Source organism: Crocodylus siamensis, chromosome 1 (genome assembly GCF_052110815.1).
Source record: "Crocodylus siamensis isolate JL-2025a chromosome 1, ASM5211081v1, whole genome shotgun sequence".
NCBI lineage: Eukaryota > Metazoa > Chordata > Crocodylia > Crocodylidae > Crocodylus > Crocodylus siamensis.
Genome location: NC_143395.1, coordinates 144866012 through 144890783, shown reverse-complemented (window position 1 = coordinate 144890783; position 24772 = coordinate 144866012). Strand labels below are relative to the sequence as shown.

At 42.3% G+C, this 24772-nt stretch overlaps 1 protein-coding gene across 1 annotated transcript in view; it reads right to left on the bottom strand.

The window, feature by feature from the left end:
• The window catches only part of CHRM3 (cholinergic receptor muscarinic 3), a 407999-nt gene that overhangs the window by 211944 nt on the left and 171283 nt on the right, over positions 1-24772 (bottom strand). The window contains exon 3 of the mRNA XM_090031501.1: positions 22688-22782. The gene's annotated coding sequence lies outside the window, so the exon portion shown is untranslated. The remainder of the gene's footprint in view (positions 1-22687; positions 22783-24772) is intronic.

Here is a 24772-nt window from a genome sequence, read left to right as displayed (position 1 = left end):
CACATTTAATGACTTATATCAGGTCCAGAGTATATGTAAGATATGTATATCCCAATGTTTTGAGACTCTTTGACTGGAAGTACAACTGTAAGTTCAAAGATGTATTATTATTTATGCCTTGAGTGTCCTAAAAGGACTGAATCATCATCATCATCAAATCAAGACTAGTTTTCATTCTTTGACAAATACCCTGCTCACAATCTTTTAGCTTCTCTCACTGAAAGGAATGCCCATGCTGTTCCATAGGGATTTAAACAGTTGATATAGGATTCTTTAGAGCAATGGCTCAGAGGGTTTTGTAGCTGAAAGAATGGCTTAAGATCTAATCATCAGGTTAGAAATATCTAGACTCCCTGGAAGCACAAGCTTAAATCTTATCAGAATCAACTTATCCCTTCATCTTTCTGACATTGATTAATTTCTAGATAGCTTTTTAGTGTGTATGGGTCTTCCATATAAAACTTGAAAAACTGGAGTCCTATCTATGCTACTTAATGTCATGTTTTACTAAAATAACTCCCTGAGTCCTAAGACAGTTTTGTTAGAGCACTACTCTTCTCACACAGCTCTGTAACTCGTATCCAAGGGTTCTAGTGTTTGACTTAAAATAAATAAATAAATAAATAAAAACCCTTCCGGGACAGGTTGACCATTAATTAGATTGGCAATTTGTACAAGCAACTTCTGAAGAATTTAGAAATGTTAAGGATACAGCTATATTCTCTTGGTTCAGGAATTGCTTTGTTTAAGCTTACTAAAAACTAGTAAAATTTTTAGCTAGATAATTTTTAAAAGGAAACTACTACTGCATTTCAGGCCCACTTCTACAAACCTTTAATACACAGTTTTCTTTAAATTAATCAACTCAAAAAGCTCAAGAGAAAAGATAATATTTAACTCTGACTTTGAGAAAGGAAGCCTCTTAGAAAAGCATTCAGAGCCAGGAGAGCAAAATATACATTTAGGTAATTTTCTCTTGAGTGAATTGTTTTGCAGCAGTGTTTGAGCCTACTACTTTTGCCTCTAAGGACGCGTCCACACATCCAAGCATGTTTGCTTGCAGCAGCTCAGCAGTATAAAAAGCCACCTGGCGAGTAGCTCAGGGCTACTAGCCCTCAGGAGCTTCTGAGACCCAGCCAATTGGTACCTGGGGAAACTATCCCTTGTGCCAGCTGGACGGCTGAAGCAGCCCTGAGAGTTCCCTGCACACTCTACCCACTGCAGCAGTCTGGCAGTGGGGGCTGCTTCCTGGCTGTGACTTGCTGTGCACCTATCAGATTCGGATGGGGACTGCACAGCCAGTAGAGGCATCTGCCCCTTTGGGCCAGCTGCCAGTGGACTGTGGTTGTAGGGTTGGCCTCTGTACAGCACTACTGCCATGTGTGCCCCCTGCCCAGCCATCTGGGCAGCTATTGCCCAGAAGATGTTCCGGGTGTGGTGCCCTGCTTTGAACTGTAAAAGCATGTCCTCCTGGGCCCATATGGCCAGGAGGTCAACCACAGCCAGCTGGGTCCAAGGTGCCAGCTCTGAGCAGGCAGGGTCCTGCCACTGGCTTCCCTAGCAGAATTTCTGGTGTTCCCTATTGGAAAACTGAAAGATTCCTGATAAAAAAAATCCCAAAGTCACTCTGCAAAATACCCCCAAATCCACATTCCTCAACAAGTAAAACAAAAGACCACTCCAAAGAGAGAGAGAGAGAGAGAGTGAAACAGAGACAGCGATCAGTTGGACAACGTTTTATTCATATATCTACAATGGTAAAGTAAGTATCTTATCATAATAATAAAGTGAACTCTGAATACATGTTTCATGAATTCATGAATACACATTTTGCTGCACTCCCACAAGGGGATGGCTCCCCACACAAGGGGTTTGACCCCCCAAAAGGAGGTCTGGCCCCCAAATAAGGGGTTTGCCCCCCCAACAAGGGGTCTGGCCCCCAAACAAGGGGTTCAGCCCTCACATAAGGGGTTCAGCCCCCTAACAGGGGTTCTGTACCCCAAAGGGTTTGCTCCCCCAACAGGGAGTTTCAACCCCAAACAAGTGGGGTATCCCCAAAACAAGGGGTTCACCACTAACAGGGGATTCAAGACCCAAACAAGGGGTTTGGGCCCTCAACAGGGGTTTTGGCCCCAAACAAGGAGTTAAGCCCCCTAACAAGGAATTCAGCCCCCACACAAAGGGTACGCCTCCCAGTGGGGGCAAAACGGCCCATATGCCCCCCAACTGCTGCCCCCTGGCCCCATCCCACACCAGTTGCTGCAGCCCCCCCAATGGCTGCCCCACCCAGCCTCATCCCCCATCTTGCACCCCCAGGCTCTATGGTTAACCCCACAACCCCTGGCACCATCACAAAACCCAGAAAAAAAAAAAACAGGGAAAAATGGGGAAAAAAGCTTCTACTTACCTTGGGGGGGGGGCCTCCAGGGCCTCCTGGCAGAGCCCTGCAGGCAGCAAAGGGCAGTGAGCGGGCAGCAGGACATGGGCTGGGGCTGTCACCCTGCCCCACGCTGTGTGGGTGGGGCCCCAGTCAGCCACATGGCAGCTGAACTCCCAGTAAGTGCTGGGGGGGGTTGTTTGTTTTGCATTTTGCTTGTTTTTTAAGTTATAGGGGGTTTTGGAGGGCTGGTTGGGGGGGAGGTTGGCTGTGGCAGGGGTCAGGGGTCTCGGGGGGACTGGCGGCAGAGTGACCAGCCTTGACAGGGGTTGGGGGTCTCAGAGGGGCTGGTAGGGGAGGGGCCATCCCCGGCAGGGTTCCAGGTGGCTGGGGGAGTGGGCGGGGCTGTCAGGGATCCCCCCATAGTCCCCTCCCCCTCCTCTAGCCCCCCCAACCCCTTACTCACCAGCACCAGAGCCCTGGTGCTGAAACACACAGCCTGGCCGGCCACATGTTTCAGCAGCAGGGCGAGTGGCCAACCATAGAGATACTCTGGCAGCCAGAGCGTTTCCATGGAGGACCCAGCCTCTGGTTGCCTCAGGGCACGATCCAGTACTGTGCCCTGCTTTGCTTTTTTAAGCTTTTATTTTTTTAGACCTCTGGATATCTAGGGGTCTAATTTTCTCTCCACGCTGTAACTTGCAATGTTTTTTCATTCTCGCATGTGCCTGTTGCCCCACCTCAAAGGGGTTTGAGGTGGAGCAAGAGGTACGTGTGCACTTGTGTGGACACGCCCTAAGAGTATGAACATCTACCACATCACCCAAATGAGTTGACACTTTTAGCCAAGGATATGGTAGAGTCAACTACCAGTAGATGCGACCCAGTCACGCAGTAGAGGGAGAGAGATTGCTGGGATCACCTTGGATTACAATAGTGTATTTAATGATTTGTCATATGTTGGTTGAAAAATTATAATAAATACAAGATACCAGATACTGTTTCAGTGCACAAACACATTGTGCATATACTTGCAAGTGCAATCTGCATGTGTAGTCTACAGGAAGGAATACACCTCAACAGCTAATTCTAGACACTTAATTTTACACAATTCTGTATATCATGAACACTGACCTAATTTGTTCTTGCAAAACACTTTATTCTCTGTTTACAAAACATTCAGTATCCTCTCTATACTTGCTGTGAGTAGCCCTTGTTCAGAAAAAAGAAAGATAATGCTCTGTTTACTGGAGAAAGGAGTAAAACAGTATTAAATTAAAATATTGGGTTTGATGGTTTCTATTCACCAGATGCATTTAACAGAAAATTACATCTGGTTTGTTATTTTACATATGCACTCTGTTTGCCAAAGCTTTGAAAGGAACAGTTATACTTATGAAACTCATACAGATTGACAAACTGACAACTGAACCCAGTATTTATCAGGAAAATCAGACAGAGAAGTTTAAAATAACATATTCACTACAAGATTTGTATTAAGAGTTTGCTTCTCCAGTCTCTGTTTTACAAATCAATGGAGTTACTCTGATAAACACCAACTAATGATCAAATTTTAATTAGACCTCTTAAGTCTTCAGATATTTACCAAGGAGTGGAAATAACCTTCAAACTCTTAAAGGAAATAGTGCAGTAAGAGTGTCCAGAACATCAGAAGATAGACTACAGCATTTTCTCCTACAAGATGAGTTGCTTGCATGGCAGCAATCTGACAATTGTACAGGTAGTGCCTAATGACTACATATGAGAAATGAATTTAAGATACTCAAGACATCAGACTCACAGCAGCACAAATCTCAAGACTCAGAGAACAAATATCTGAGGCAGATACTAAAAATGGCTTCAGAGAAAAATGAAAATAAATCTCAAAAACACTTTGTCGTATTTGAAATTATGAATTTAAGCTCAGAGCATCTGGATCATGGACTCACAGTCTTTGTCACCATGCTACAGTAAACTCTGTTCTTGGTCTCGAGCTTTACTATTGATCTTTTCAGGCAGCCTCTAGGGAGCCCTGGAATACCTTGCCTTAGGCATCCCTTGGATCTGAATCTGACACTGCAAGCTTTATTTCAGAACTAGCTACTCAAGCACTTTACCCTATTTATATTAAATAAAATGGTGGGCTTATTATGTCCTGTTAGTAAAGAGAGGAATGCTTCAAACTTTTAAGATATATTCTTAAACCTAATATTAATAATAATAATAATAATATCACCTATTCACTTGAAATTTAAGAAAGGCTGACTGTCGATAGCAAAATAGGATCCTCATGCAGACCTTATGAGGATGATTAATGAAGCATGCATTCACGCTGGATATCTTAAATATATCAAACTAATGGTTAATATCTATCTGATAGTTTACTAGAATTGAAATGAATAAATGGGATATATGACCTGAGTTTTCCAGCTAAAAGATGAAAGTAATAACTAGACTTCTTCAGTTTACAAGCCTTCAAGCAATTATTTTCTTGATGTTGGATTTAGGAAAATTCTCCTATCTACTTTGCACAGTATAAAAATGTCTTCTACCTTGCAAATATTGTTTCATAGAATAAGTGATTTAAACAGTTCAAGCAACATTACCTACATAGGGGGGCATCTACACATGTGCTTTTGTGCGAAGTTGACTAATTAGCTCCACTGTAAAGCATCACCGCCTACATGTGTGCCCCTTTTAAGTCGCATTAAATTACTTAACTCCACCATAGGATAGAACTCTCAAGGGCATGTTCTGTCCTATGGTGGAATTATTTAATGTGCTGAAATGCATGTGTAGACAGTAACCTGGGCTGGCTAGGGCATGAGGGTACTACAGTGCAGAACCTGCATGCTGGTTAGCCCCACATTGTATCACCTTTGTGCCCCATCCAACCTCTCCACAGCATGTTGAACTGGGATAGAGCAGTTCTAGACTGGCAGGTTGATCACTTGGCCCCACTGCCAGCCAGGGTTACCATCAGGAAAGCTAAGGCAGATACGGAACTAGGGCTACCATCAAGGATAACAAAAAATCCTTTTTTCATAGATTTTATAGACATTAGGGCTGGAAGGGACCTCGGGAGATCATTGAGTCCAGCCCCCTGCCCAAAGGGCAGGAGGTCAGCTGGGGTTATAGGATCCCAGCAAGATAAGCATCCAATTTACTCTTGAAGGTGTTCAATGTAGGTGCTTGAACCACCTCCGCTGGCAGACTCCAGACCTTGCGGGCTCGGACAGTAAAGAAATTCTTCCTTATGTCCAGCCTGAAACGGTCTTGCAGGAGTTTGTGACCGTTCGACCTCGTCATCCCTTGGGGCGCTCTGGTGAACAAACGTTCCCCCAGATCCTGGTGGTCACCCCTGATAAACTTATAGGTGGCCATCAGATCACCCCTGAGCCTATGCTTTTCCAGGCTAAAGAGTCCCATGGCTCTCAGCCTGTCATCGTAAGATCTGTTTTCCTGACCTCTGATCATGCACGTGGCTCTCCTCTGGACTCTCTCAAGCTTCTCCACATCCTTTTTGAATTGTGGAGCCCAAAACTGGATGCAGTACTCCAGCTGTGGCCTCACCAAGGCTGAGTACAAGGGGAGAATGACGTCCCGGGATTTGCTCGAGAAGCATCTATGGATGCACGCCAGCATTTTGGTCGCTTTACTAGCCACAGCATCGCATTGGAGGCTCACGTTCATCTTGTGGTCAATGATGACCCCCACGTCTCTTTCTTCTGTAGTGCTATCCAACGTAGCACTGCCGAGCCTATAAGGATGCTCCAGGTTTTTCCTCCCAAGGTGGAGAACCTTGTATTTTTCGGTGTTACACACCATCAGGTTCTCGTCCGCCCATTTGTTGAATTTGTCCAGGTCAGCCTGGATCACCCGCCTATCTTCTGGCGTGGATGCTTTGCCCTAAAGTTTGGTGTCATCGGCGAACTTGGCCAGTCCACTCCTGACTCCAATGTCCACATCATTAATGAAGATGTTGAACAGTATGGGTCCCAGGACAGAACCTTGAGGGACCCCACTGGTCACAGGGCACCACGATGAGTGACTGCCATCAGTTACAACCCTCTGGGTCTGACCACGGAGCCAGTTTCCCAGCCAGCGGATCGTGGTGGAGCCAAGGCCACAACTGGCCAGTTTGGCCAAGAGGTGATCATGGGATACCAGATCAAAGGCTTTTTTTTAAATACATAGAGAGAATGAAGAATGCCCCTTGTAATGTGGGACCACTGCAGGATATGCTTGGCAAACTGGTGGTCGCACCAAAGGAGAAAGCAGACCTCTTTAACAATTTCTTTGCCTCTATTTTCTTGTGCAGGCACTGGGACTCCCCTACCAAGATTCAGGTCAGTCTCGGGTTATCATGGGGCCCCTTGCATGGCTTCATGAGCACTTGTGGTGCTCTGGCCAGGTGCCAGATGACTGGAAGAGGGCCAATGTGGTCCCCATCTATAAAAAAGGGAAAAGGAAGGACCTGGGCATCTATAGGCCCATTAGTCTTACTTCAATCCTGGGGAAGCTCTTTGAGAAGATTATCAAGGAGCACATCTGTGATGGGCCAGCAGCAGGGATGATGCTCAAGGGCAACCAGCACGGTTTCATTAGGGGCAGGTCCTGTCAGACCAACCTGATTGCCTTTTATGATCAGGTCACAAAATCATTGGATGCAGGTGTCATGGTGGATGTAGTCTTTCTGGACTTCAGGAAGGCCGTTGACACTGTCTCCCATCCCATTCTCATTAAAAAGCCAGGTGACTGTAGCATTGATGCCTACAGTCAGATGGATTGCAAATTGGCTGACAGTTTGTACTCAGACAGTGGTGGTGGATGGGTCATTTTCAACGTGGAAGTGGGCAGTGGGGTCCCTGAGGGCTCGGTCGTTGGGCCCGCTCTGTTCCATTTCTTTATTAACAATGGGGTGAAGAACAGCCTGTTTAAATTCACAGATGACACCAAGATTTGGGGTAAGGTGGGCATGCTAGAAGTGAAGTACAGATTACAGCATGACCTGGACAGCTTACAGGGGTGGCCAAATGAAAATAGGGTGGGATTCAGTACTGACAAGTGCAGGGTGCTGCAGTTGGGCAGTAGGAACCAGCAGCATACCTATGCTGGGGAACTCCCTTCTCAAAAGCACGGTGGCAGAAAGAGATCTTGGCGTCATTATTGACTCCCAGATGAACATGGGCCGACAATACGAGAACACAGTCAGTAGGGCTTACCGGACCTTGTCCTGCATCCACAGATGCATCACAAGCAGGGCCAAGGAGGTGATCCTCCCCTCTATGAAACACTGGTCAGGCCACAGCTGTAGTACTGCGTCCAGTTCTGGATGCCACACTTCAGGAGGGATGTGGACAGCATTGAGAGGGTCCAGAGGAGGGCCACTCGCATGATCCAGGGACAGCAGGGCAGACCTTATGAGGAGAGGCTACAGGAACTTAACCTGTTCAGCCTTCACAAAAGAAGGCTGAGGGGAGACCTGGTGGCTGCCTATAAACTTACAAGGGGAGACCAGCGGGGTTTGGGAGAGACCTTGTTCCTCTGAGAGCCTCCTGCAGTAACAAGGAATAATGGCCATAAATTGCTAGAGAGTAGGCTTAGACTAGACATTAGAAGGCACTACTTCACAGTCAGGGTGGCTAGGATATGGAACCAACTTCTGAGGGAAGTGGTGATGGCTCCTACCCTGGGGGTCTTTAAGAGGAGGCTTGATGTTTACCTGGCTGGGGTCATTTGAGCCCAGTTCTGTGTCCTGCCTAGGGCAGAGGGTCAGACTAGAAGATCTACAAGGTCCCTTCCAACCCTACATCTATGAATCTATGAACGTGCTGAGGTCCTGGGTGCACATCTAAGTGCTGCACCAAAGAGCAATAAACTCTGGCATGAACTGCACTGGAGTTTATTGCTATGTGCCAATTGCATGTATACAGGTAGGGGTCTTAATCAGGTCTCAAATAGTAATCTGGCCACAGATCAGGTAGCACCTTCTTCCTTAAATAATCCACTAAAATTTAAGGTGGGGGGAAAAGAGAAATCTAGCTTTTTTGGGAGCTCACAATCCTCCTCCTTGCCCACTCCCTACTGGCAACAATATTACTAAGGGAGCTGTTCTGCTATTGACATGAAGAACTCTAGTAACCTCACATCTAGGAGTCACCAGAATTTTGTCTCCTCTGTCTATGCAGATGATCTGTTGTACCTAAATATATGCAAAGCACTTAACATAGAGTGCCCTGCACGATAACTTAACTTATATTTGTTGTAAAGAAACTCTATTTTTTTAAACCTGTTTTCTATCAGGCTCATGCAGCAAATGACATCAGGAATACTTTATCAATATTCATAGGAATTTACTTATTTATTAGTTTTCTAGAGCATTTCTCAAAGCTTTTTTGATCTGTAATTTCTAAGCCTTCAGGAGTTTCTTGATGACTATTTTATTAAGCTTTAGTGTACTGCCCAATTAAGTAGTGCCAGCCTACAAAAAACAATTTTCACTGTTTAAAGCAAAGATATCTTGGAGCTAGTTCCAAAGATATCTGAAGTTATTGCTCTGAACCTGACAGGGGAATGAGTGAAATGAAACAAACATAGAAACTGTTAGTTTTATATGTCAAGGCACAAGTTATTTCTCTTTCCTTTAGTTTCAACCTTTTAACACAGTTTTCTCTATCAACTAGACAAGATGGTGTTAGTAGTAAGGCTTAGGGGAACAGGTAAGATGAATTAAATATGCTCCACACAGAGAATTATTCTGCTATTAGTGGTGCTTGTTTCACAAACCAACGTTCAGCGTCATGTTTGCAGAGCACCCAAAGTAAAACTAATGACAGGTTAAAGCAAATGTATTGGCCAACTCTTTGCTGCTTGTATGACCTCAGTGGACCTGTCTGAATCTCAACCTTTCATTTTGTTGAGAAATAGAGTTGTAGTAAAGTTCACCTGTTTAAAAACTTCATGGAATACACTTCTTGCTCATAGCATACATCTGTAGTATAGTCTTAAGAAAAGCAGAATTGAAATTGTTTTCAACATTGAATAATTTTTTGTAAGGCATATGAAAATAGCTGCATAAAAATAGCATTGCAATGTATACAGATCTAATCCTAAAATATACTGATCATTTTCACCTGCTATCGAAGACAGTGAAGTTTAAAAATGTTTAATATTTTCCAGAATTAGGCCTCAGCACATATGCTGAAGAATCAACTTTAAAATGGGAGTTCAATAAAAAGGCACGTTCTGCTTGGGAATTATTCATTATCATGAAAACATGATCTTTATCATTCTCCCAACATCAGTGAAAGTGATGGTGATTACCTTGGTAAGTGCTAGGCATACAAATTAAAGCTGACTGCAAAATGTTTTAGTTTTCATACACAATAATACAAGATGTCTAAAACCTGGGGAAATAGCTCCATTCCCTAGGTTTTTCTTTTTAGGATTACAAATGAAAAATGGGTTCCAAAGGTATGCACTATCGCAGTGTGAAAGTTTAAAAATCATATGTATATATAAGTGGTAAAACAGGGAATATACCCATACTGACTCTTCATTGTGGGCCATTTTCTTACGTCCTTCAATATCTCTTTGATAATGCTCAGTTAATATGTATTATGTATGTATACACCAGTTATGTATATATGTATGTATACACCAGTTATGTATATATGTCAATAAATCTATTTGTATTTTCAATGAGCTTCATTATCACTGACTGCAGACTGGCATGGGCAAAACTATTCTTTTAAACATTTATGTATGTATTTAAATATGTTATATTAATATTTGCATTCTGACAGCAGCAACATGTCAGACATTGTCAGTGCATATAGTAAAACAATACCAAGTACAATAAAGCTTAAATCTACCAAGGAACAACAATGAGGAAGTCAAAATACACTCAAATTTAATATGCATTATATTTCATGTGTATATATATATATATATATTATTAAACTTACTCTTTATTGTGTTTAATTAGATATTCACCACTTAATATGTCTGCCTTCAGCATTATAAAATTCACTGAAAGTTTGGAATATAACACTTTTTCTTTTTAAAACTACTTTCTATTTCAAAAGCTACATTATACTTTTAATTAAAAACATACTGGTATTGAAATAAAACATTCCAGTGGACCTGGAACAATGTGTTTCCCAAAAGTTTTGCAGAAAAATTTTAAATGTAATATTTTGTTTCCCTCAGAGTTATATCAATCAGAAAAATCTTTTCAATGGCCACTATATTAGCCTAAAGATTTCAACATTAATATCATGTGACTGTAATAAAGTATAAGGTACTCATTAAGTTAATGTGTGTGAGACTGTAACGAGAAGCCCAGTTCCACTCCTAACACATGGTGGATTAAGAATGGTAGTACAAAAGCAACAAGGGAACTACTTTAATAGCAGCTACCTAGCTACAAGTTATCTCCTCAGCTTGGTGAGGGTTGGAAAAGCCTTTTGCGGTCATTTTTCTTTACTTTTTTTTTATTTGCTCATGCTTTGGATTTTCCCTGTATTAATCAAGCCAGCTCCTAGAAAAAAGGAAATTGAGATGACCAATCATCCAGAGCTTTGTTTTCCTGTTATTTGCTGGTGTATCTGCCCACTGGTTGGTACTGTGCAAAAGTTCATATCATGGAGAGCTCTAGATCAAGAAAGAGGTGCCTACTGGATAAATGTTTTTTTGACATAGCTAATATGCAACTTCCTCTTTATACAAAATATTTTAACTAGGAATAATCAAAACATTCCTGAAAACATTCCTCTTGCCTTATTAATCTATAACAGACCAGGAGAGAATGGAGAAGAAATGGGAGGAAAGAGAAGGCTACAGCATTAGAATTAGCCCCAATTTGTTTTTATTAGGTAATGAAAACTATTTTTGGTTAAGTTTGGGGATAATCATATGTACAAAATCATATGTATAAAACTCATAACAAAAACAAAAGCTCTGACTCACTGCAGCATAGTATAATTTATTACATATACTTCATTAGTTTTATAATTTTATAATTTAATAACAGAAAGAATATTCTTTGCAGGAATGAGTTAAGTTTTGGGAAAAAAATAAATGTATGATGGAAGAACAGAAAAAAATTTATGAAGCAGGATGGGAAAAGAAGCTTTTTAAAAGATATATAACAGAACTATAAGAAAGATTTAAGCTTTAATGAAACTTTTGATTCTCATTGAAAATGAAATTATTTATTTTAGGACTCTATGACTCTTATATTTCTAATAAAACTCTTAGGGTGCATCCAGACGAGCGAGCACATGCCTGTTGCTCCACCTCAGATACCTTTGAGGCGGGGTAACAGGCATGTGTGGGAATGAAAAAAATGTTCCCCACGACCCCTGGATATCCAGGGGTCTAAAAAAACTGCTCCGCAATAGAGCAGAGCAAAGTACAGTTCAAGACCATGCCTGGAGCCAGTCCTCTAAAAGAGATGCTCTGGTTTTGGCCAGAGCATCTCTTTTGTGTTCCTGCTGCCGCCGGCCCTGTCCAAGGTAAGTGGGGGGTGTTTCATGGGTGTCGGGGGGGGAAGGGTGGCAGGAGGTTGTGAGGGCGGTTGGAGAGTGGCGGGGGGGGGATATCCCTGGGGTTGTGGGAGGGTGAGGACCTTGCCCAGATCCCTGAGGCTTGCTAGTCTGGCTCTGCACCGCAGCAGGTCACACAGGAGCCATGCCTCCCAGAGCCCTGTGATCCACTCCAGTACAAGGCCGGACTAGCGAGCCACATGGGGCTGGGCCAGGTCCTCACCCTGCTGCAGGCACAGGGGGCAGAGGTGGAAGCTGGCCCTGGGGCCTGGCCCATGCTGACAGGAGCTGGTGCAGCATGCAGTTCCCATATGCTGTGTGGGGTCCTGCCATGACCAGGCCTTTCCTGTAACTGCAGGACCTGGCCCGGCACGCAGGAACCGTGTGAAGCTGAGCCCGGTTCTGCTGGCCCTAGGGTCCCACACACTGGTGTGTACTGCATATTTAAGCACTGTTATTGATGAAAATGGCCTTTTCAGTCTCAGAAAAGAGCGGACAATGAAAACCAGCTGAAAATCAGCATATCTGATCAAAGACTTTAAAAGAAATCAAAGGGAATTTAATTTGCCAAATTAAATTGGGAAAATGACAAATTTGTTTAGATACAGAAATAACAAAATAAAATTTGAATGGGGTTACAGAGTCTATGAAAGTCTTATGAAAATTAAGAAAGGCAAGATTCTGTGGTTGATATCTTTTATTAGACCAACTGTATTTTTGGTGTAGGGTGGTATCTGAAAACTTGTCTATGTCCCTCCTAATAATACAATTGTTCCAATAAAAAAAAAAATCACCTACAAAAGTCCTTGCCTCTCTGCCTTTTTTCTGGACCATCATGGATACAGCATCACCACAACAGTACCATAATGCTGAAAATTAACTCTTTTAAGAAATATTTAAATATATATTTATTATTAAGAAAAACCAGAAACAATAAATTTGGAAACACTTTGTCTGCTAAATGACATGAATATATCCATCTACAGTAACATTGTCCATTCCCCCCGCCACCTAAAATAGCAGGTTTTAAATCCATATCCAAAAAACTACTAGGATCCTCTACTACCAAATCAGACTATCCTGCAACAAGTACTAGTTTTCCTATGTACTGGGCATGTCTAAACATGTGCTTTAATGTGCAGCAGACCTATTTACTGCACAGTAAAGTGTCACCACCTCCACACACAACAATTAGGCCAGTGTAGACTAATTTACTGCGCCATTGGAGAGTCCTGTTGGACACAAGTACTATCTGATACTGCAGTTAATTATTGCACTTAAATGCAAATATAGATAGTGTTGGGGCTGGCTGGGGCATGAGGGTTATTCAGAACAGGGCTAACCACCTGCTTCACCATATGTGGAACTCTGCTAGAGCAGCCCTTGGCTGGCAGGATGACCCCCTAGATCATCCTGCCAGGCTGCTCCCATTGGGGTCCATGTACTGCACATGAATAAATTCCAGAGCATATTACTCCAGAGTTTATTTGTGTGCATTAATTACACATGTAGATATACCCACTATTACCCCGGGAAAAAACATGATAAGCTTTCAGTTTACCCACTTTGGCTTCCAGGATATATTCTTCCCAGTGCTATCAGAAGGAATTTCATATCTTTATATTTTTTCCTGAGTCTATCCCTTTCATCCCAGGAGGCTTTATTTGCTCTTACCTCCTTTCCTTCTCCTCAGATGATAATATCTCATCCCTCTCCTGCTTCTTCTGCTCCCTGAAACATGCCTCAGACTATTCCTCTTTATTTTATTCCTATCCCTTGGATTGTTTTCTCTGCCCGTTCATCTTTCACTCTAAGGGTGTGTACAAGCATTTGGAAGACCCAGCTCAGGTTAGGCAGCTTGCTTTGTGCTGCCTAAACCTATTAGGTTCCACCATGTGCACACATTCATGTGGGCAGCCGAAGGCAAGTGAGTCCAGCATAGAAGTGGGACTGGCAGGATTGAAGTGTTGGGGGTGGTGTGGTGCTGGTAATTCTGAGAGATGAGGTTGGGGAGGGGGACTGGTAAGATTGGGCAGAGCTGGTGAGTCTGTGGGGAAGCTGCCTAGTTTGGGGGTGTGCTGGTCAGGGTGGGTAAAAATAGCCTGCTCAGGGGTGGGGGCATAACAACAGCAGAGCCCCAAGGCAGTGGAGATTGGCTGGGATTTCCCAGCCTTGGGACTATGCTGGAAACTCATGCAAGTAGTCATTACCCTGGATTAATGCATGCTGATTTTAAGTTTGTTCTCATCTGATGAGAACTAACTTTAAATTATGGTTGACACTTCTAGGGAAACCTAAGCCCTGCGCATATCCTAATGCTTCTCTTTCCCACTTTCACTGAATTTACCATAGTTCACTGTGTATGCAATTCCTCTAGTTCTTGATCAACACAAGTCCTTTCCTTTGCTTTTAAATGGATTAGAAAATTTCCAGAGTATACCAATTATAATGGATTTACAAAATAAATATATTCTGCAGTCCATGTTATAGCCATTCCATATCCACCAAAAATGCAAAGATATCTGGATGTTAATAAAGATGTCTGAAATACTTTTAACAGAGAGGTTCTTTAGATATACAAAATATGTTTGTGTTTACCACTACCACAGCATTTACCACTTGACCTAATAATAGATGCAATGAAATTACATGCAGTCTAAACAGTGACTGAGTCTTTCTACGTGTGGTATGTATGGGGGTCATTCAGTGATTTAATTCACTTAATGAAGACAAGGTGTATTTATTTATATTAACCAAGTACTAGCCTTTATTTATAATTACTAAAACATCAGTGTGAAAGATAGGTAGGTGTAGGTCTCCACAGTTTATTAGATTCCAATATTGCTGAATACTGAGTTGCAGAAATTGATTTATTATTACCTTATCCATGGAAATAAATGCAATATTTTTTCCCCTCAGACCAAACACAAGGCTTCACTGTAAACATTAAAGGGAGAATAAAGCTTGCTCCTAAGGTTTAAAGACATTTCTGAATGAAAATTCCTCATACAAATAATCCAAAAGAGAAAATGTGTGCATTATGGATCAGCTGGAATAAAGAAAAACCTACCTCCCATTCCTTAGTTATGAAAAAAATGTGGACTTATGGAACATCTTCAGCATACGCCACTTATACACCACAATGCATTTTATTAATTGCTTAAAAAACTAAAAATTGAAGAATACAAGTAAAGATGCAAGAGTGTACAGAGAGAGATAAACCATTAAATAAGAATGTGCCTGATGAAAAAGCCCCTAGTTCAATAAAAGTATTTTTTCATTCTATCTACACAGTGAAAAATAAATGATTAGATAATGAAACGTGTCCACTTAATGGAAGTAATATAGTGTTCAAACATAAATTAAATATTTTCCCTTGGGGAATTAGTATACTATTTTATTTAACTTAATGCAATTTAAATGATAAATAAAATGGTTCTGTAATCCCCAAGGAAAACTTATTTATTTACAAGGTATTTCTTTAGAAGTGGTTATTAGAGTCATGCTCTTCCTGTGGTCTTATTTCATATATAACTGACTGCTGTGAAATAGTGGGTGCATCTACACCTGCAATTAATGCAAAGCAATAAACTCTGGAGCACTCTGAGCCAGAGTAAACTACTTCTAGGTGCAGGGTTAACATATGCACCCGGGTCAGTAGCAATTGGAGCTGGGGGGCAGCAGACCTGGGCTGGCAGGGGGTGTAAGGGGTCATTCCCAGGTTCTCGGTGGCAACACCAGGCAGCAAAGAGGCTGGCTGTGGCACAAGGGTGCTAAAAGTATGAAGCCATATGGCTAGGTGTCAAGTAGGAGTCTGGCCCCTTTTTAGCTGGGCTGACTGGGTGCAATTTATGCCCATGGTCAGCATCCACATGTGCATTTAATCACAGTAAACTACTCCACCATGAAATGGTACTGACCTTGACACTTTACTGCACAGCAAATTAGTGCACTCCATAATAAAATGCATATGTAGATGCTCCCAGTAAGTCTTCATAACTAAACCTCCAAATAAAGGAAAAACAAGTGTCATAGGATATGCAATTCTTAATTTTAAACATTTTTATTCTTCCCTACAAACATCAGAAAGTTATTTTGTTGCTGGAAATCTTTTTTTTTAATTTTTTTTGTGGGGGGAGAAGTGGATCTCAAAACTTCCCAGTTCAACTTATTTAAGATTTTGTTATACATTTAGTAAAAGTAGAGATGTTACAACCAAGAACACTTATATTCTGCCTTTTTAAATACAACTTTCAACATTATCATTCATTCCAGCCATCAATCTCTTAAAAACATGAATATATAGGTATGAAAACAAGTACATCTTGTCCCAAGATGCATCATAATAATTAGAAATTATCAATTTATATTATTTCACCTTAAATTTAAATCAACAATTTACTTATGAAGCCATATTCCTGGCTCTTCATATACCATACCAATGACAGCTTTTGATCAAATTAAATAACATTAAGGCCAGCAAAGAGATTTTCCAGAAATCAAGCATCCCCTACTAAAACCTGAGAGTTGCTCTAAACAGCCCAGATGAGTCATCAACACAGCATTCTAGCGCTCCCCGTTCTTACAGTTTTACAGGGGAGAAATAAAATTACAGAAATCTCATCTAAGCAAAAACTAAGCAAAAACAAACAAATGAAACAACTGCCTTGAATACATGAACACACAGTAGAATCCATGACTATTTACATGACAGTTAAGCCATACTATAAAACCATAACAAATTACATGACAATATGGATTTGGTGACTGTGCCTTAGCTCCGCAAACTCACTTAGCCTACCCTGTCGCTACACTCCCCTTAAAATAGGCTAGGGGGTGTGCATAATCAGTTTGGTGCAGAAATCAAATAAACATAATTGTGTCATTAGCTACTGGACCAGGAGATGGTGAACAACCCAACAGCCTTTAAGGAGAGCAGTTCCTGGAGAGCATAATAAAGAATCAGTAAAATACAAGAATTTGTAAAGGATACTTTTTGTAATCTTACAAAATAAATGGCAAACTGAGAGGTCAAACAACAGTAGAATCTAAACATTATCAGTTTCTTACAGTTCATCCAGACATCAGAATCAACACATTTTAAATGCATTGAAAAATAAAAATTAAATACATTTACATGAAATAGAATGATTTGTTTAAAGTAATATTCATAAATATTACTTAAATCATTTAAATGCTTTTAAAATTGACATAGGTTTCTTTTTGGACCCTGGCTAGCAAAATCTGCTTAAATATTATATTTGTTCTTCTTCTTCTTTTTTTATTTAAATTTGATATTAGATACAGTAACCTGAACAGATTTCTATATGTGCAAAGTTACTAAATTATAACCTTATTTTGGATAAAGGAAGAATGCAAATGTCTTAAAACCATTACCCTTCAACTGGAGGAGGGAATTCAAGATTCTGAGAACCAAAATAATGTAATTGATGCTGCAAAATCAATGACTGCAGATGAACTAATAAATTCTATTTGATGCACTCTACTTATTATAGCATTTTCTTTACATATGCAATACTTTAAATGGTTGTGCAACAGTATAAATCTAAAGAAATCTATTAAGCTTAATTGTCACAAATGACATTGGTTTCAATCTAACTTAAAATGAGAAGAATTGCTATTTACTTGTCACTTTCTAAAATATTTGTTAAAATATAGATTTCTGGTAAGTTAGTGTACAGGACTTAGGTGTCTTAAAACATTAAACTTTGCTTTGATACAGGTTTTCCTAAGGTCTTGATAAGAATTTAAGAAGCATTTATCTAAGACAAGGTTGTCCAAGTTGTAGGTGCCCCTGGGCTACATCAGTGGGAGATGCATGCTGCACAAGCACCACCAGTGTAAGCCATGGACACTCCGAGCTGTACATTATGTGAACACCCCTTTGCTGCACCAAATTACATGGGCATGCCAAGCCACTGGTTTCCTTGATGCCATGCGCTGCATTGCCCCACTAGACCCCCTGGGATGGGGGCAGAAAGTAGAAGCTGGAGAAGAGAGGGGGTCACTGGAAACCCTGGCTGCTGCTGTAGGTGGAGTGATGAGGGGAGAGGTAGCCAGGTAGGAGTCTACGGGCAGCATATTGACAATCTTGGGCTAAGGGACAGAGGTCTGTTGTGTAAATACAACTGTGATTTGCACTGCCCCTCTCTCTTTATTCTGAAAATAAGTACAGTTAACATCAATTAAAATAACGGTTCTCTGAAACCAACATTAAGAAATGCAAAACCTGCCAGCACATCTCCACCACCCCCACAATACCTTCGCCCCCCAACAGAATCATCACCATTCCTGGATTTTACACCTGCACCTCGAGGAATATAATATATCTTATCCAGTGCACTGAATGTCCTGATGGAAAATATGTAGGAGAAACCAAACAACAACTGTGCACCAGAATGAATGACCACCAGTATCTGGGGGAACATTTGTTCACCAGAGCGCCCCAAGGGATGACGAGGTCAAACAGTCAGAAACTACTACAAGACAGTTTCAGGCTGGACATAAGGAAGAATTTCTTTACTGTCTGAGCCCCCAAGGTCTGGAACAGCCTGCCATCGGAGGTGGTTCAAGCACCTACATTGAGGACCTTCAAGAGCAAATTGGATGCTTATCTTACTGGGATCCTATGACCCCTGCTGACTTCTTGCCCTTTGGGCAGGGGGCTGGACTCGATGATCTTCTGAGGTCCCTTCCAGTCCTAATGTCTATGAAATCTATGAAAATCTATCAAAGACAAGAATACCCAACTACCTGTGGGTACACACCTCTCACAAGACAATCACTCCCTCTCCGATCTCTCAGTTCTAATCCTCAAAGGGAATTTACAAAACACCTTTTATAGGTGAGCCCAGAAACTTTACTTAATAAATCTACTGGATACAAAAAATCATGGACTCAATACAGACATTGGATTTATGACACATTACAACCTGCCTGACATCCTCTTCACCATGTACCTGTAAGACCTGACCTCTTATACTTTTCTTTCCTCCTCAACCCTTTCTCCCCTCCCCTCCCCTGCTTTTCTGCCCTTTGTCTTCCTAATTTACAGCTATTTCCTTTTTCACACACAGCCTCTTTTCTACCTTCAGTTACTACTACTGTAGAGTCTCCCTTACTCACCTTTGGCTCCCCCTCCTTCCCTGCTCCACATTTTGTTTTCCTAATTTCTATCTATTTACATTTTCACTGAAATCCTGCCACACTTTTAGCATCTTTCATTCCTTGGAGTCTCAGAACAGCAGAGACTCCCTACAGCTGAAGAAAGGTGATTGTGCCTGAATTGTGCTAAGAATTTTTTTTTCCAGCTACTCAGTTGGTCTAATAAAAGACATCACATCTGTTCAAAGAATTTTGCTTGCCTATGTCCTTAGACCAACTTCACTACAACCAAAAACCATGAAATCAGCATCCAGTTTTTTAACTTCCTATTTGGGCAAAAGTGAAACCAGCAAAACCCAAAAGAGATGCAGATTTGCTTTGTTCAAAATCCCTAGTATGGCCAGTGTCATCTGGGATTGCTTTCCTGCCATTTTGACTTTAAGGTCAGTAAGAGATTTGTAGAAAGCCACAAGAGAGCATCTGAGTCTTTCCTCCAGTCTGAAGGCTTTTTGATTGGTAGCAATGTGAATCTAAGTATTAAGAGAAGAATGTGTTTGTTTTACATGCAAAAAACAACCAATATATTAATTACACACAGAACAATTAATACTCATCTCTGCAGGAAATAAAAATGAATATGTTATATTATCTATATATTATATGAATATGCATGGCATATATTTAGCTTTGTGCAGGAATCAGCTTGGTGCAGTGTTGCCAAGTTGTGCCCGCCATTCTAAGAGGTTTAGGCAGGCTGCGGAGCAGCCGGCAGATGCAGTCAGGCCCAATTAGGCAGTCACATGATCACAAGAGGGCCATACTGGATGAGAGCTGGGCAGCCTCAGTATAAACCCAGACTCTAGGAATAGAGCTGGCAGTTACACTTAGGGAGCCAGAGAAGCAATATCACTGAGCTTGCAGACTGCAGGTCCTGGAGCACCTGGAGGTCAGAGCAACAACTATGGGGATGGAGGAGGTTCCTTGGTCTTGGATAAAACCAAAAACTGCACTCTGCTGGGATGGGATGGTGTGGTGGGGCTGTTTGTGGTGGGGCAGTCTCCAGGAAATGCCACACGTGTACCTCCCCAGTGAAAGGTAAGGATGGGGTGCTGTAAAGCCTCAGCCCCCATGACATGGTGGGTTACCCTGTAGAGGGGAGAGGCTTGAGTGGGCTGTAGGCTGAGTTAGGGACTCCCAAGGCCAGAGAAGAACGTGGGTCGGAATCAGCCTAGTGTGTGGGTGATACCCCATTATAGAGTAGGGTTTGAATTGGGTGGCCTGAAGGTCTATGTCGGTCAGGATTGACAGTGAAAGAGATGAATCCTGAAGGGCTGTATAGAGTAGGGAGTCTGGGTGGTCCTGAAGGGCTATATAAAGTAGGGCAGTGTGACTAAGGCCCAAGAAAGGGGCAGAGTGAATGTTGCCCTGCTAGGGGTAGAATGATAGAGGCTCAGCATGGGACTGAGTTTAGCTCAGTAAGGGGCCAAGATAATTTTTACCAGTATGTAATGCTATCTGTGAGGTATGGGACATGGTATAAGGGGAGGTTGGTGTATAACGAGAGTGGTGGTGGATGGGTTATACTCAGCTTGACGGGTTGGGAATAGTGGGGTCCCCCAGGGCTCAGTCCTGGGGCCTACACTGTTCAACAACTTCATCAGCAACTTGGATGAGGGGGTGGAAAACACATTGTCCAAGTTTGCCGATGACACCAAGATGTGGGGAGCAGTAGGTACGCTCGAAGGGAGAGAGAGGCTGCAATTGGATTTAGACAGACTACAGAAGTGGGCGGATGGTAATAGGATGAGCTTCAATGTAGATAAATGCAGGGTGCTGCACCTGGGGAGAAGGAATCCACAGCATATATACAAGCTGGGGAGCTCCTCCTTGAGAGCACAGAAGTGGAAAGGGATCTTGGAGTCATTATTGATTCCAAGATGAACATGAGACGTTAATGTCAGACCTTAGCCAGAAAAGCCAACCGCACCTTGTCATGGAACCAAAGATGCATCTCAAGCTGGTTCAGAGAGGTGATCCTCCCCCTCTACATGACATTGGTTCTGCCTCAGTTGGAGTACTGCATCCAGTTCTGGCCATCGCACTTTAAGAAGGATGTGGCCTGCCTTAAGATGGTTCAAAGGAGGGCCACCCTCTTGGTTGGAGGGCAACAGGGCAGGCCCTGTGAGGAGAGGCTGAGGGACCTTAACCTGTTCAGCCTCAGCAAATGGAGGCCGAGGGGGCATTTGGTGGCTGCCTACAAACTTGTTAGGGGAGATCAGCAGCAAATAGGAAGGGTCCTATTCCCCCGAGCAGCACCTGGGGTGATAAGGAACAATGGCCAGAAGCTGCTGGAGAATAGGTTCAGGTTAGAGATTAGGAGGCACTATTTCACTGTTAGGGTGGCCAGGATCTGGAACCACATTCCTAGGGCGGTGGTCCTCGCTCCTACCTTGGGTAAATTAAAAAAGGTTGGATAAACACCTGTCTGGGGTCATGTGATCCCAGCGTGTGCTCCAGTCAGTGCTGGAGGGTCAGACTAGATGACCTATTTAGGTCCCTTCTGACCCCTAACTACTATGTAACTATGAAACTATGAGGTTTTAGAGCCATGTATTTCACCTTTGGTATCAGGACAACCAAATGGGTAGCCTCCTGCATATACACACCTTTTTTTGTGGAAACATCAAAAGCATGGCAGATGAGGCAAGGTGGACTGCCTTGATGGGCCTCAAGACAGCCCTGTGTCACATACAGCTTCATTACTGATGAAATTTGGACACACACATGCACACACACACAAATCTAACAAGTAGTAGTGAATAGCTTGATACAACTTGAACAAATAACAGCCTAGAACAACTGCATTTGAGGAATGCCAGCTGCGCTATCATATTCAAGATGTTGATATTTCAGGAGGTAGAAGCAGGAGAAACCTCTCTTCCCATTTTGGGATCAGGACCTTGATACAGAATAGTTTCAACCTTTCTCCATTTTTGGCCTAAACAAAGACCAACACTTTTTGTGGGGAAGTTTTATTGGTGGATTATAGTTTAAACTCTCAGACTTGACTGAAATTCAAGGAAGACATTATAAATAGGTCCACTTAAGTTTCTCTCAGGAGCTCAGGATGAATTACAACAGTACAATAGAAACACTTTCTCCAGAAGACTTCCCCATAAACACTAACATTACCACTGCACTTTTTTCTCCTTAAGGTTTGTGTATACTGCAGTCACTGCATTTACCCAGTTTCTTGAGCAGGTTTTCACAAACTTTCAGTGAGTTTAATTGCTGCCTTAACTGGACTGCTAGTAATATCCAAATTAATTATTTAAAAGCTAGCTCAGACAATCACTCCTGTGCTTGCAAGGTAAATAAACTCTTATAGCAGATATGACAAGAGGAGCAGATGAATGAGCAAGAATATATTCAAGATGGAATCCATGGCATCATGCTATAATGCAATCAATGTCAAAGTTACAGTAAATGATTTAATGTTTGATGTGGTCCCTTGAATTTCAAATGAACCTTACTTCTCATGACAATCAGTCTTTGCTGGAAAAAAACAAGTATTCATTGAAACACTGCAAACAAGAAAAGAAACTGATTATAATATAGCTTAAGTTTTACCTACATAATCTAGCGATGAACATCAAAGTGACTGGTTGGATCAGGCACTCTGTGAAATCCTCTCTTGGAAACAAAAAAGGGAATGTATCAACATGTGGGCTGCAAAAAAAGACACAAAGAGAGAATTAATGAAATGAACAGAAGATGCAGAAAAGAAGAAACCAGATGAGGCCTTGAGGTTTCCTTTCAACTGGGGGGGAGAGGGAAAAAAACAAACATACTAATATTTAGGACTTCAGTAGCTTTTTGTGCACCTGATTTTTATATTGTGCTCAGTGGTTTTAAGCATGAAAAACACCCTGGGTCCAGATTGTCCAATACATTAAAGCATTTTTCAGGTACTGTAATAAGACAAAAATAAAATAAGCCCTTTACCCAGTGCTAAGAGGTATTTATTCAGATAGTAAATTTCTAGAATGACAAAAAGACACTATGGGAACTTGTATAAGTGATGGTGAGACGATGTACGCATGATAAAAATTTCCCTTTGTATTGCTTAATGGCATCACACTTTACATGTATGCAAGTTTTGGAGGTTTTATATTAGATCTCATTGGGCGCGTGTAGACAAAACGGGGGTCCTAAATTGAAGTCTTGGGTTTTTAAAAATATTGCTTCAATTTAGGATCAATTAAACTCCCATGTCATGCACACACCCCGCTGACTTACCAGCCTCTCCGGTGATGAAGAGGGGAGGGCAAGCTGCTGGCGGGCAGAGCGGTCCCTGGGCTGTGGGGCAGGGGGGCAGTGCTTCACTCCGTGGCAGTGGCAGCCCCCGTCAGGCAGCACCCACCCACAGGCACCTAGATTGGGCAGTCCCAAGGGGCATCGCAGCTGTGGAAGGAAGTACAAGGCCCTGTGCAGCTCAGGCAGTCAGGCAGGCTCCAGAGGGCAAAGCCCCCCCGATGAAGTCAGGCTCACCACTTCTCTTGGGCAAAGCCTGTGTTCCCCGGCTGCTGCCAGGCTGCCTGCAGGGCTTCCTGCAGAGCCATGGACCTGCACGGAACCTAGTGCTTCACTTCATAGCTGTAGGCACAGCAAACTAAAACATGTTGGAGGAGTTTTAATTTGCTGTGCCCCAAGTCATTTAAGGTGCATTACACTGCCAAATTTCCTACAGTGTCTGGAATTAATGCACAATACACCACCAAAGCATGCAAACACCAACACCATTAAAGTGATGCAAAAGCATTTACCCTGCTTTAAAATTACATGCATACATGCCCCTTGTTTTGTCTACACACAGCCATTGTTACAAAACTAAACCACATCCTGATTGCAATTTGCAATGATACAGTCATAAATCTGTCACGTGTACATGTTAATTATGTGTACTGAATCCCTTTGACCAATTGTCACTACACTTTTTGTATTTTGAACCCCCTTTTTGCATGTATTTGTGTGTAATAATGTTTTAGGACACCAGGGGTAGCTGCAGAGGCCAACATGAATATATCTACTGCTCACCTTATTTCCTTACTTCATTAAATAAATAATTTAAAGAAACCATTTTTGCTTGCCATCTCCTATTTCGCTTGGTTTGGTGGGTGGGTGTCTTCAGTGATGGAAGATTTGGGCGATCCTGGTCTCTTTTGGAGATTGATCAGTGTCTCCTGTGAATGTGCTCCCTTCTCCATTATTGGGTATAATGTGCTGTGTGTGGTAGCCTGACCCCCTCTGTGCTATTACAGAAATCCTGCACACTGAAGCATGCTATTATAGGCTCCTCCTCTGGGCATTTAACAGCTAATAGAAGGTTAATGGGTTCCCTTGCTGCCTGGAGAACTGTCCAGCTCTCATTCTTTACAAAAACAGGGGACGGGAGCTCTGGCTCTGTTGGGTGTTTTCTACTCTGAGCATTTAACATCTGATAGGAGGTTTATGGGTCCCCAAATTTCCCTTATTGTCTGAACAATTGTCAGTCTTTTCAACAACAGGGAGATCATCTCTTGCCCCGTTGGGTATGCCCTACTCCAGAGAAAGGAGGAGTGGCTACAGGAAACAAGTCTTGTTGGGAGTGGGACCTGTGACTCCCCACCCTGTACCTCTAAAACATCCCTTTTCAACTGGCTGCAGTGTAATTGCCTCC